Source organism: Carassius auratus, chromosome 1 (genome assembly GCF_003368295.1).
Source record: "Carassius auratus strain Wakin chromosome 1, ASM336829v1, whole genome shotgun sequence".
Lineage (NCBI taxonomy): Eukaryota > Metazoa > Chordata > Actinopteri > Cypriniformes > Cyprinidae > Carassius > Carassius auratus.
The window spans coordinates 20,712,593-20,724,063 of record NC_039243.1 but is presented as its reverse complement, the minus strand read 5'-3'; positions in this window follow the sequence as shown (position 1 = coordinate 20,724,063).

Below are 11,471 nucleotides of genomic sequence, written 5' to 3'. Positions count from 1 at the left end.
GGTAATTTCAGATTTTTGTTTCAATTATTTTCCAGCTACACCATCAACTTCATCCTCAACATCAACAGATGCATCACTTCTCAGTGCTGATGTTTCCTCTATATAGCACAAGGTACCACAAGCTCTATAATTATAGCTGATATCCTGCACAGCCCAGAGTTTAAATTGATAAGTATGTGCTGTCATATTATTAGAAGAAAAAAAAAACAGTGCAAATCACTATTGAATTCCCACCAAACTATTTTTTCAAGCAGTATTTGCACTGTAAACTTTTTTTAATGTATATAAAGTGTGGGTGAACTTAAACTGTATGGCCATGCTGTGGTTCCTGTAGGCTTTGCGTGCGGGGGGTGGGGCGGGGGGGGGGTTGTCGGGGGGCCTCTATGTCCATTTTGCTTGGGGCCCCCAAATTCCTTCAAACGGCCCTGAATAAGGATATTAGGAATTAGGACAACCAATACCTAATTTAAACATCAAACAAGTATCTACAAAGGACGGGAAGTTGTATAAACAAGGATTTTCGAGGATGTGGTATTCTGCTAATTTACCTTTGCATTTGTTCTATCATTGAGAGCGTGACAGACGTTGCATGGACAACTAAAGGTGTCAACGAAATGCATCATCTCTCAGAGAAGGTGAAAAAACACGGAAGAGCAAAGATGCATATGCATATTAGGGAGCAGTATAATATAAGTGAGTAATTTAAGTAAGCAATGTAATGTAAGTGAGGAATGCAAGTAAGCAGGGTAATGCAAATGAGCAGTGTAATGTAAGTGAGTTGTGTAAACAGTGATTTATGTGACTTCAATTATTTCTTATTAAACTGAAATCAAAGGAAAAAGTTTTTTTTTTTTTTTTTTTTTGAAAAACCACATCATGGCATCAGTCTTCATTTGCTGCTGAATTGTATTAACACACATATAGAAACATAAGGTGGACAAGAGATTGATTCCTAATGTCAGTTAGTTTTTAATGAATACTATAGCAGTTCAGTTCCCTTTACATCTTTAACTAGCCGTTCATTTATCAATTTAATGGGTGACCTATCTTCAGCAAACATTTGAGCATGTTCTATTCACCATTGGCTTCAATGTGAACAGCGTAATCTGTATGTTGATGGTTCTCAGCGCTGAATATCATGTCTGTCATGTCTGAGTCAAGACCACTGATCAGTGGTCAAGACACAAACGTGTTTCCGTCAAGTTTTTCTTACGACAGTTAAGCTTATGCAAGTATCATGAAAGTGAGTTTTTTTTTTTTTTTTTTTTTTTTTTTTTTTTTTTTTTATTCATTTATTCCAGGCAATGGCACAAAAAGTACAAGGTAGACAAATATAGTTAAATCATATAGTGCAAGGAAAACAAAACAAAAAAACAAAGTATACAGTATTCAAAATATGACGATCGAATTCTGCCTGAAAGGGAGTGGGAAGAAGACAACTTATTAACAGTTAAAGGTAGGTTAAACTGTAAATCCGTCATTCTTTCAGTTTCCTTCAAGACCCACTGGCAGAGCGTGCATGTACTTCATATGGCCTGCTATTTTGGGTTAAATAATGTCCTGAATGTTTCCAGATATACAATGTTAAGTTTTAATGGAGAAATATGTCTGAATCTATCTATAGTTTCTTTTCACATTATAAATTATAAATTAATATTAATATTAATTAATTAATGTTAATTTATTATTAAAATGCATTATATAAATAAGCATCAAGTGTCACTGCACTGCATTCTCTCTAAGTAAGTTTTTTTTTTTTTTTTTATGCTCAACTCTCTTGTCTTTATATTGCATTATGAGTTTCTCAAACAACATATTCAGGGACTATCAATTTCATTGAACCTCCCCTCCCTCATTAGTGTCATAAGTAGGTATTGACTTCTACAGGAGGTGAAAAGCTATGATATGTGAGAAGACAGCTTGCCAAACATTTGCCTAGCACAGTCCCATCAGATGAGACTAACGAATTCAAGCTAAGGTACAGGAGGTGCAGTCTCAGAGCCCCAAACCGAGCATGGCTGCAAGGCATTGCTGGAGATTGCAAAAGTTTGGCCGCTATGGCTATCTGTTGTGTAAAGATGAGTTTTGGTGGAAGGAAATGTTTTCAGAGTTTTTGAAATATTTCTGTGCCAAATTGGAAAGATGTAAATGCATCTCAAAGCAGTTTAAGGAGGACTGTGAAAGCCAGGTGACAAGCTGTATACTCATACTGGTACTATCTGTAGATTCATCTTTAACCTAAATCCATCCATCCATTGTTTGTTTGTTCATGCAATCTGTCTGTATTTTTGGCTCTGTCATACATCCTTCATGTGCCTTCAGCAAAGCCGAAAGCTAAAACTCTATAAAAACTGTGCTTTTGACACAAGCATTAGAGGAAATTATTCTCCATGAAACAAGACTTTCAAAGTTATGTTTGATTGCTGTGAATCTCTGTCATTACAATGCTTGTCATAAACAATCAGCGTAATTCACATCTTATGGTTGTATTTGTGCTATCTTATAGTTAGTTTTCCTGGCATTTGCTTGTGTCAAATTTCAATAAATATAACTTAATCATATTAAGAATTATGTTCCGATTTCACTGGTGAACTTGCATAATGTGGTGCCTAAAATGAGCTTTTATTCTCGGGAGCATAGCATATCAGCAACCTTTAATTAACTTAAAATATGTAAAATAAAGGAATAAAGGAGTAAAATAAGTCTATGAAATCAATTATTGGAGTATTTTATTTATATGTTTGGCAAGGTCTTATCTGAAATATAGCAGATCCTTCAGAATGCGAACATTTTTGATTCGCCTTCTCTTTCAAACACACTGTGATGGGGGCTGCTGTGCTTTTGATAAAACACATTTGCATATAATTTCACACTCGGTTAATTAATTTCTGTAGCTGACGGGGCAGCAGGCACTTTGAACTGCACTGAAAATAAATATTCAACAACTGCCTTTAGATTTTGGGTGGCAAATGAGCCTGTTTGCATTTGTGATCTGACATGCATGACTGTTTCATATTGTCAGTATGAGTGTGTTCTCTTGCTAACGGTCAATTGAAAACTCCTATAGATATTCAATGTTTCTTTCTATTTCTCACCTCCACTGCACAGTTTGGGAATCAAGTACACATTCTGCCACATTTCCATTCTCACTTCAAAAGTAGCTTAAAACCCACATCTGTATATGTCCACCCTTGACAATTCAGTTTGTATTTGGTACGATGTATATATGAGTGTGATCCGGGGGATATATTTCCATGGTGTTGTCATATATTTACAAAGCAACCGTTGCCACATATCCAATCACTTTCTTTCGCACACTTCACCTCAATCCCGACGGCGTGCTCATCCCCATCCCTCGGTGGAGACAGTCTGTGCCAGCTCTTTCCTTGAACACGCTCACCATCTGTGCCCACTACCTCCTTGTTTACTGCTTTGTTAACCCTTTATTTCACACTTCTCTGTATTTTCAGTGGTTGTAAAGTGGGATAGCCTGAAGAGACCAAATATTTATTCAAATGACATCAGAGCTGACAACAAAAGTTATACTGAAAAATGTCCATAATCAAGTTGGATTTACTGTGTGTGTGTCAAATTACGATGCCAATCACCAAACTTCTTGTCTCTTGTAACCGAATGTGATGCACCATGTTTGAATGTGCAAAACTTTGATGGTTAGAAAGTAATGTCTTAAATTATTTTATTTCTCAACAGTGTTACTTTAGTGTTATTTACTGCATATACTATTGTTGTTTTTATTAATATTTTGAATTAATTTAGATTTTCAGTTTTCATTTTCATTTTGTAATTTGGTATATGCTTTATATTCTTTCTTTTTTTTGGAATATATACATTCAAAATATTTTTGTGCATTTATATATGTGTAACAAATATACACAGTACACATGCATATATAATATAGACAAAACCTTATGTTGAATGTGATTATAGCTTGACAGCACTAATTAGATAGATAGATAGATAGATAGATAGATAGATAGATAGATGATAGATATTTTTCATAGTAGCAGTTAAATATATATATTTAACTTCATATATATATATATATATATATATATATATATATATATATATATATATATGAAGAGGTGGGCCAGCGCACGGTTTAGTTGGGAATTATATATATATATATATATATATATATATATATATATATATATATATATATATATATATATATATATATATATATATATATTATATAATTTATAATATATATATATATATATTTCAAACACCTTTGCAGGTGTTTTGAGTTGATCAGCTGATTGGCATGTCACCATGTTTTAATTTGTTGAGATTGGGTTTTTGTTAAATGTGAGCCAAAATCATCAAAATTAAAAGAACCAAAGACTTTAACTACTTTAGTCTGTGTGCACTGAATTTATGTAGTACATGAGTTTCACAATTTGAGTTGAATTACTGAAATAAATGAACTTTTCCATGACATTCTAATTTATTGAAATGCACTTGTACACTGTAAACCTGGATAAGTAGAATATACTTAAAAAAAAAAAAAATGAGGTAACTTGTTGCCTTAAAATTTTTAAGTAATGAGGCATTAGTTGAATAAGTGAAGTGGACTACGTTCAATGTACTTAAGCACATAATGGAATGGAATAGAACATTTAAGTTGAATGTACTTATAACTGAGTTACAGTAACTGAAGATACTTAGTTTAATCATTCCCCACCCATTTATTTAACTCAGCTTGTTAAGTAAGCATTACTCCATTACCAATTCAACTAAATTGTATATTGTAACTGACCCAACTTAACTTTTAGTTCCTGAAACTCAAAATACCTTTCAATCATTAGAGCCATGTAAAATAAATACATACATACAATTTTTAGCAACAAAATAAACAAAGCCATGCCTAATAGGCTTCTAGTGTGTAGTTTCCTCAGTGGTGGCATGAAAAGAAAAAAACTATCTTCCTCTTAACTGCCTATCATTACAACATTGTACTGCTCCTCTTCAAATTTGGTTGACAAACTGGCAAGATAAAACTCAGCCCTGTTGAACACTGGCATCTTAACATTTATACTTCAACACTTAAAGGGATAGTCCAATTTTTTTTATTTTTTTTTTTTTTTTTTGGAAATAGGCTCATTTTATTACTTCCCCAGAGCTAAACAGTTGAGTTTTACCATTTTCGAATCCATTCAGCCAATCTCCGGGTCTGGCGGTACCACTGTTAGCATAGATCATTGAATCGGGCATTATTCAATGATCCATTAGCATCGGTCTCAAAAAAATGACCAAAGAGTTTCGATATTTTTCCTATTTAAAAACTTGACTCTTCTCTAGTTACATCGTGTACTAAGAATGCCAGAAAAGTGGTGATTTTCTAGGCTGATATGGCTAGGAACTATAATCTCATTCCTGCTTAATAATCAAGAAACTTTGCTGCCGTACCATGAGTCCAGCAGGCGTAATGATATGACGCAGCGCCTGAAAATAGTCCCCAGGTTGGTAGATTATTATTCATGTGCATTCAACTCATAAATACGATGTATACGAGATGACTTGAACGCAGCATAAGTAAACACTTTGTGACTTTTCGATCGCGCCCACACCTCCTCAAAGCGTACTCGTACTTGGTGTCACACAATAGAATCCGCTTTAACAAGGCAGCTGGGACAACTTACCAGGACGTTCACTGGTCCATTGTCCGTGGTCGAGCTAACGATAGGTAGCTGCTTCAGGTGTCCGGCTCAGCTCAACTTGCATTAGCTGTCTGGAAGCGACATACAATTTCTGTTACTGGTGCTAGCTAACGTTACCAGTGAACACATACATTAGCTAAGAGAGTGTGGGGTAGAGTTAGCTGGTTAGCTACACTGCTAGCTTGTTAATAGGGCTTGGCAACCGATGTCACTGCGCAGTGGAAGCTGGGACTAACGTTAGCTAGTTTTTAATAACTACAGTACTATGGAAATGAAACTTTGATATACAGATATATATCTGATAGATATATAGACTACTTTGAGTTATATAAAAGTTTCATTTCTATATAGTGTTGTCTCATAGGTGTTGTCCCGATGAAAAGATATAATATAATATTTGTAAAAATGTGAGGGGTTTACTCACTTTCATTATATACTGGTAGCTAAGTTAATGTTAACTTACCTAAGCTAAGTTAGTTGGCAGTTAACCAGTGCCAGGTTCCAACTTACCGTTTTGTGTCTGAACTCGGTTCATTCACCGAAGGCTTCAAACGTGGGTCGAACAACTCAGTTGCTAGAATGTCAGTTGACGAACATTTCAATACAGCTGAATTCTTTGTCTTGTTCAGTCTCCAAAGTTCAAAGTCATCAATGCCACTCTGTCAAAACTGATATATATTTTTGGCGGTTGCATGGGTGACGTCAATGCCATATCATGGCATACCGCCTTGTGCCGTCCATGAGCTTCTACTTTTCAAAATATAAGCTTCACCGAGCTACTACTTTTCAAAGTAAAAGCTCACGTCTGGAATAAAATTCCGGTTTTTTTTTTTTTTTTTTTTTATCTCTCTATACAAATGCAGATTATCATACTAATGAATAAAATACTTAAAGCTAATGCTTTAAATATTTGGAGTTTTTTTTTTTTTTTTTTTTTTTTTTTTTTACAAAACAGTAAGATACATGCAGACTATCATGCTAATGAATAAAATACTTTAACCCTATGTCCCTCTTCATTTAGGAGTTACACTTACCTTCTTCGCGGTCAAAAGTGACCGAAGCCTAGAAATTTTACTTTTTCTTTCTGCTGGAAAACCAATGTAATATATTTTTGTTCAATAATATTTTTGATTATTATATATGAATTTTATGATACGATGCAATATTTATACAATTTTAATGAGCTACTTTCTACATTAGAATTAATATATTTTTATATCTCTTTATTTATTTAGTATTTTTAATAAGTGCAATAGTTCACATTAAAATCGAGTGAAAACATTTAAAATCCATTTTTTGATGTGAGAATTGGGCAATCTGGAGGCATTAAAAAAGTAAAAACTTGTGTAATGTTGCGTTATCTCTTGTATTAGCACCCTATATAGATATATACAGAGGCTTTTGGATTCCCATAGTTTTTTAGACCATTTATTGATTGGTGTCTATTTTGCACTCCTGATATTCTGGAGAGTCACCCCTTGATTGCTGCACACTTTTTTTTTTCTGACCAGTGGTTGATTTGTAGTTTGTACCACCAAAAGACTCACTGAGTTTTCACATTTTTCCGTATTTCCCATTCATTTCCTATGTCAGTCATTTTTGACCGCGAAGAAGGTAAGTGTGACTATTTTTTTTGTTTTGGACTCTTTAACATGTCCAAATCATGTCCATGAGTTTTTTTTTTTTTTTTTTTTTTTTTGTGTGTGTGTTCATATTGCTAATGTGACAAAAGTCACCAAGTGCCATCTCATTCAGTTGAAGCTACGATTTTATAAATTTAAAAATATAAAATTATTCGGTCAAAAATGACTGAAGAGGGCCAGAGGGTTAAAATATATTTTGTGTTTTTTTTAACTAAACAGTACAAGATAAATGCAGACTATCATGCTAATGAATGAAATACTTTAAAATGTATGTATGTCTATAAATTAAATGCAGACTACATTTTAAATTAGGTTTGATCAAATGTATTTTAACATCATGGACACAACAATAACATCCACAAATCAGTAAACTATATGTATGGCTAAAATTGTTAGCTAATATTTGCTAACAAATGTCAACCAACGCTAGTGAAGTTTTAAATGAGGTTTCATCAATTGTACATTAACATCAGGAACACAAAAATGACGTCCAGAAATCACGAACTTACCAGTTTCTCCTTCTGGAAAAATAATTGCGATTTCGTATTTTGTTTTTGACCCTCTAAACTTACCGTTGGACAGGCAAAACGTGATGATATTAAGTTGTTTTAGCTCAAACACATAATTACAATAAGGTAGGCCACTAAAAAGTACAGTTTACTCAGAATTCACAATTAATGTAAAGAAATGACACGTTTAAGTAATATAAAACAATATAATCTGAAATGTACTGTAAACTGGAAACGATCTGCAAAATTACTGATTATGGTAAGGGCCGTTAAATTTCCCACACATGCTCTAGTGTAAGTAGCTGACCAATCACAGCAGACTGGGCTTTTAGGAATTGCAGGGCTTTCATTTCCAGTGTTTAATTCCTTAATTTAGGAATTAAAACAGAGCATTCAGACAGAGGTGGGGAAAGAACTGTTGCAGCAATGTACATTTACTGTTATGTAGATAGATAGATAGATAGATAGATAGATAGATAGATAGATAGATAGATAGAATGCCCAACTGAACTGTGCTATGGAGATGCACCTGTATTTGTGTACAATGAAGGCCTGCACCAACAAAATGAACAACAACAAACAACAAAACTCTTAATGTGTAACAGAATAGGATCCAATGGCTTTTGAAATTCATAGCTCCTTCTCCTTATGAAAACAAATGATGTTGTAAGCCTGTAGAAATAAACAAGTGCTAACACTGGGATCAATTAGCATTTTATTTCAATTATGATGAGATGTTTTCACAGTAGCAACATGCTCCCAAGTTTCACTTCTGATTTAAAGGTCAACATACCTCCAGTAACCTGAAAGTTATAATTCTTCTGGTGCCATTCCACTGGCTGAAATATAACGTGTCTCCTGGTGCCTCTGGCCGTCTGCCTATCTCGTAATAGTTTAGAAAAGCCCAGAAAAAAATACCACGTTTTTCTGCTTCTCTATCTTGTTAAAGGGATATTTCCCCAAAATTCTAATTTGATGTTTATCTGCTTAGCCCCAGGGCATCGAAGATGTAGGTGACTTTGTTTCTTCATTCCCATCCACTTCCATTATAAGACTGACAAGACTGCAATGTTTTGTTTTAAAAATCTCCCTTTGTGTTCTACTAAAGAAACAAAGACACCAACAACTTGGATACCCTTGGGGTAAGCAGATAAACATCACATTTTCATTTTTGGGTGAACGATCCCTTTAAAAACATCACCATCCTTTGTGTCTCTCACTTAGCCTCAGTCATAAACCAATGTTTGTTTTGGCTCAAAGCTGGACATTTCTATAATGAGCAAAATGATCTGCCAACAATCAAGGGTTTTGGCGCAGACTCTCAGGCTTACGTCGCATGTATTGTCATCCATATTATTGAACTGTCACTACTCAAGACCCTCAGCCTGTTTTTCCACAATGAGAAACAGACAGGCTGCAGTTTGGCTTTAGACTGATTGTCACTGTCTTTGTGTTTATCCTTCTCTGATGTGTATTGTGCAAACACAGCTATTGATATGGTTATTATGCTAGAATATAGTGTTTTCTTGTTCCTCTTCCTCATTTCCTTCTTCATATATTTTTATTTGTCTTTTCTTTTTGCAAGGTTTTTAGGAGTTGCTTTATTTATATATATATATAAAAAAAATAATAATAAAAAAATTAAATAAAAGTAGCAAATCAGTAGCTCAGGTGTTAAGATAGTGTTGTATCTTGCCAAAACCCTCAATTATCATTTTATTTAAATTTATGTATGCATGTATGTATGTATGTATGTATGTATGCATGTATGGTTGGCATATAACTTTACAACCAAGTGAGCTAAAAAGGTATTTTCTCCATCAAATGACTTTGGAAGAACTGATTTGCTTTGGTGAATTGATTCACTCAGATGATTCATGTAAATGAACTTGTTCAATAAACGATTCACCAATTGATTCAAGTCCTAGGCATCTTTTTAGGCCTCTATTTTATAAAGCATATTTATCAGATATAGTATGGTATGATATGTCAAAATTATAGCTAACCAAAATGTTTTCATGACTGTTAATAATATAATATAATATTTCTTAACACACCTCTGTCTAAGAACAAAGCATTTATTAGTGTTATTCCTCCTTGTACTAACACTGATATTTTGTTGTTGTTGTTGTTGTTGTTTGAAATTTGTTACACACTAATGTGTAACAGTTGAAAGGTCTTAGTTTTTCAGCATTACTGCACTTATTTTTTTTTTTTTTTTTTTTTTTTTTTTTTAATGAAAAAAAAAATATATATATATTAGGGCGGAGAGTGTAAACATCAACAATATAAATGCATGTTGGTCAAAGGAATTCCCTCTCCATCAGGAATTTATTTATTTATTTATTTATTTATTTATTTTTACAATGAATCTCCACAAGAAAATCAGGGGGAAAATAACTGTAAGCCTCAAAGCAGGCATTTAAATTTAATTTAATTCTGCTCTTTCTCTTGATGCCGCATAATACCTTCACATATTAACATTATTTTGATAAGTGCAAATTCTGATATCAATAACAAAATCTTATGCACCTGCATGAAATAAAGAGGGGTTACCCATTTCAGTAGCTTAAAATTTTACCTGTCAGACCCTATCTATAAATTTCAATTTTCTATAAAACAGAAAGAAGAGAATCTCAGACATCACAATTTATTAAACATTTATAGTCAGTTATTCTTAAATAAATTTGTGGTAACATTTGCAATCTGTGGGATCTCCAACATTACTGGGAAATTAAAGTAAACAGTGATAATAATAAAGACCTACATTTATCAGATAATCCGAATATGTTATAGCTTACATAATAATAAGCGCTAAACATCTCATAAGCAAACCATTCTTAGTAGTAGGCCAAACTATTAGCAGACAGCAGCAGCGTAAATGTTTCGTTTTAATAATGTGTGCGCACTCCCGCGTGAACATTTGCTGAACAGCGACCCCTGGTCACAGTTTTAGCTATGTCACTGATTTCGGCACGACATTGGCAGTACACTGGAGATGAAAATAATTTGAGAATTTTTAATAATTATGTCTCTTTAAATTGAATGTAATTACACTGTATTACATGACTACAGTACCATGTAGTTATTGTAAACCTAAAATATATTTATGATATTGTAAATCTTAATTGCAATAACTTATTTATTTTATCTGGAGTCAATGGTTTGAAGTTGAAAAATGTCTTTAATGATGGATTTGTTTCTTACAAACATGCAACTTTTCACTTCTTAAGATGTTAACTGATGGACTGGAGTCATGTGGATTGTGATGTTTTTATCAGCTATTTGGACTTTCATTCTGTTTGCACTAATTCACTACAGAGGATCCATTCATGAGTGATGTGATGCTAAATTTCTCCAAAAGAAACAAACTCATCTACATCTTGGATGGTCTGAGGATGAGTACATTATCTGTACATTTTTTTTTTCTTTTTTTTTTTTTTTTAGCTAAATTATTTATTTAGCTTCTTTTTGTTAGTAACTTTTATTCGTTTTTGAAACTGCACCTTTCAAGTTTGTGACAGTTGCTTCTCTTAAAATGATTTTACAAATTTTATATTCTATATATCCATTTTATATAAGCCTTTAAAATGAACATGAGTAGCATAGCTCAGATCATTTGAAAGTTTGAA